A 4,165-nucleotide genomic window follows, 5' to 3' on the forward strand; every position below is an offset into this window, starting at 1 on the left:
ATGTATTATTTTAAAGTTTCTGTGGATTCTTCCCAAGTGGTGACTTGACAGCGATATTAATCACGAGTGGTCCATATCTCATCTCCACATCTCCGCCAGCGTTTAGAATAAGAGTGGGGCACAGTTAGGGTGTGGATTCCAGTGCAGGCATTATGGTCTACGTCACTTTTTTTCACAAGGAAGCACAGAACGGTTGGAACCGGCGTGTAGAAATTTCCCAGGGAGAGGACGGAGTAACTGGTGTTGAGGGGAGATGGTGCATTTATCTCTGTCTGCATTGGAAATGGATCTGCTAATCCAGTCCTGGATACATGGTGAAGTATGCAGTGAAGTATTTTATTGTAGTGCTAGGAGTAAGGACGAACCTGCAGTGAATACATCTGAACCCCTCACAGCAACATCATTACAAAGTCAGAGCCCATACAAACGAATATACTTCAGTGCTGGAAATGTAATCATTTATGGCTCCGTAGAAGAATGGGGCTGCATCCAGCGTCTGGGTTGGACTTTGGTAGTACAGCAGTCAATTACCATGTTGTCAGCATTGTCATGAGAGATGTTCCAAGAGCATTGGTGCTCCACCGTGCTGCCGTGAGGCTTTCTCTCCGTCTCCTGTTTAGTTCCTGGAAAAACCTGTAAAGATCTCCCAAACAAAATGGTTTTCTGACTATCTTTGAACTTTACTACCTTTTATGAAGGTGTCATCTTAATTTACCATTTGCCCACAGCCTGACTTATAATGCTTAAAGTTTCATTATAGCAGTGGATATTGGGACCGTACATATTTGCGTTTGAATTCTGTAATAGAGGTTTATTATTAAATCAGTAATTTTGTGATATTGTTTCCAGTTCATTCAAGGCAGAGAAACACAAGTTCAATGACATTTTAAACTGTTGTACACTCTTAAACTTTTTCCTGGAACACTGAATTGCTAGTAATGATCACCCAAGAACAGTGGCTGCCATGGAAACTACCCCAGACACTGTTGAACTGAAGCTGTCAGAGTTTTACCCCTTTACTCAACTGTCTTAAACAGTTATGCAATACCAAAGTGTCTTAACTAAAATGGTTATTGCCAGAAGAGGTTTTATGTTCTGGGGTGCGCAGATATACACTTCACCTAAAATTCCAACCTAAAACATATTTAATGTCCAGTACTTCATTTAAATCATTAACATTTTATTTTCCTGTTTTATCCTTTATGATGGATATATGTTATGTTAAATTAAATGATATTTTTCTTTGTGTAATGTAAATGTTTCTTCGTGCTTCCATTTTTAAGTGAGGCAGGACTGCTCAGACTGTAGTATTGTGATGATATTTGATCAGACTGTATTTGATCAGACTGTAGTATTGTGATGACATTGATATAGACAATGTCTTTTAGTAAATCATGTGCAGGGACCAGTTGTAATGTCATTGTTTAACTCATTAAACATGTATTAGACCAAACTGGAACACTTGACTTGCAGAACGTACAACCCAAAATTACAAATGACACAGTGAGGTCTAACCACTAAAAGACAGTAATAAAAGTCATATTGTTATGTTATGGTAATAAAAATTCTAAAATACATTAGGGTTTTGAGCTTGGTTAGGAGTTGATTCAATGTATAATGATTTGGATTTCACCTCAGATATATGCAGACAAATGTAATGTCAAAAAGTAATGTTAAAAATAATGTTTTGTTAAAAGTAAATATGTAATTTATTTTCATACTAGAAAATTAGAAAATTTTCATGTGTGGGTTTCTGTTCCATCCTTTGAACAGGGCTCAGTTTAGTCACACTTTGGCTTTTAAGAGGAATCAAGACTGATGTTTCTAGACAGGCACCAATGGCTGTTTGAATTACTATACATGTAATAAATAAAATGTAAGAGGCTGAAGTTGGGTAAGTGAAATGGCTGATCAAATTCAAAATGTGCTTAGATTCTTTGAAGAAAAACTTTGTTCTTCGGTCATCGATATTTTCGATATTTAAGCAGTGGCCTTCTTGCATTATGTGTAATGGTGGTCTGATTCCCACCAGGTTCCCAGAATTCCCTCTGCTCCTTCTGTGATGCCACGTGACACATGGGGTTATAAGAGGGCATGGAGACGCGTACGCCAGGCCTCCGTACACGCTTGTTTTCCCACACCAGTCCTCTGCAACCACAAATCACAGATCGTCTTCGCGGCCCGAAGGCGTGCAGTTTGGCCCACGCGAGGTCCGAAATCTGGAGAAACAATAGAGCCTCGCCACTGACTGGCCTTTCTGGGTGAGCACTGCTAGTAACCACAGATAGATATCTCATCCCTGAAAGACTGGTCTATGATGGGGTTTGGAAGGGGAGGAGCTAGTGAGTGTCGTTAAGGGCTTGATGGCGAAGTTCTTTTGTGACTGGTGTTCAGGTTGCAGCGTGTTCAGCTCAGCTGTGGGGATCTGATTGGTGTTGAGTTTCACACATAAGTTCTGTGCACCTCTTCACAACCAGTTCGTTCCTCTCCCCATCGCTGCTTTCGTAACAATGCAGTCTTTCAGTTAATGCACAAAAGAGTCTTAGAAGTGTGCCAGGCAGTTCCTGATAGCAGTTAGTTGGGGGTGACGGGAATTCCTCCAAATTTCTCTCCTTTGATGTTAACATTTCCTCTCATAGATTCTGATACCTTGTGAACAACAGTTTCCTGACAACACACACTTTTTAAACTATGGTATAGCAATATGTACTCATGTGTCTCTAAAAGAGACTGCACCATAACAACATCCTGTGCCCTTGGCCAGAAACCCCTTTTACCCCTTTGTGTGCATGAGTGTGGGTGGATGTGTGTGTGTGCGTGCATGTGCGTTCTTTTCAGCACTTAAACTAACAACAGCATTATTGATGGCGTCCACATGTGCTGAAGATAACTGTGAATGTGTATGGTTTGACTTACCAGTAGGCTCTTTAGTTTTCCTTGTGGAAGAGGTTCAGTCTGTCCACAGAATTGTAGGTAATTGGCTGCTGCTAATTAAAAAAATTATAATAGAGACATGGAAAGGTTTAAAAAAAACCCAAAGATATGATCTAAACAGCCCTTGCTGGTTCTCTCATCGTCGTTCTGTTTGATTTCGACCCCCCCAGGGCAGCTTGTCCTGAACATCTGTGGGCATGCAGCGTTCAGAGGGGTAGCCTGCTCACACTGACGCTGCATGTTCGCCGAGATTCCAGCGTTTGCAGGCGTGTGCATTTGCAGGCGTGTGCATTTGCACGCGTGTTTTTAGGGCATGGCATGGTGGAATCTCACTAGTGTGCCTTGACCCATCATGACATCATGAACAAGCAGCACCTCCACAGTTCCTGCACCTTTTACGTTCGTTATGTAACAACAAAGCTCTGCTTGTTGGGGTTTTTTTCCCCCCAGCCATATTCTCTTTATCACTGCTGAAGAGAAACTGTATTATTACACAGTAATATTTATTACAATATTACAATTATTACAATATTACACCCCTGTATTCAGTACTGAGCCTCGTATGGCTCGTCATTTCTTTCTTTATTCATTCTTCATCTTGCATGGGGCAGCGAGGTTGTGGAGGACGGAGCCAGCCGATGTTTCCGTGGAGCTGTGAGCTCAACAGATTAATGCTAAAATATTGGTGCGGAGAACAGGCTGCGCCTCTCCCTCTCCCTAAATAGTTGGCGAGCGGCGCAGGCTGCCATCTGTTTGTGGGGAGAGAGAAACGGCAGCGGGGCGGCCACAAGAAAACCAAGGTAATAGTGACGGGTTCCACCGAGTCTCTGTGTCTCTCCAGAGTCATCGGCAACACGTGGCCAACTGGAGAAATTACTGTCACAATTACTCCTCAGCTGGGCTAAAGACCGTCTCGCACACACACGTCTCACACACACGTGCCCAGTTTCTTTCTCGCTCCATCTTAGTTTTGCAATTTAGGCGTTTTCTGCACTTTAGAAAGCAATAATTGTTTTCATAAGGATCTCAAAAATGGGAAGGCGCAGCTGAAGAGGTTTAATGTTGGGTAAACAGGAAACAGTACTTGAGAAGTGCCAAAGCATATCCAGAGAATCCGCTCGCTGTAAACCAAATCATTGTTTAGAGGAGGAAGGAAAATATAGTTTTTTGACATTTTAAAATACTTTATTTTGAGTGAATCTTAAGGAGTGATAGTAATCCATCACTGCTC

This window comes from Brachyhypopomus gauderio, chromosome 13, assembly GCF_052324685.1.
Source record: "Brachyhypopomus gauderio isolate BG-103 chromosome 13, BGAUD_0.2, whole genome shotgun sequence".
In the NCBI taxonomy this organism is placed as follows: Eukaryota; Metazoa; Chordata; class Actinopteri; order Gymnotiformes; family Hypopomidae; genus Brachyhypopomus; species Brachyhypopomus gauderio.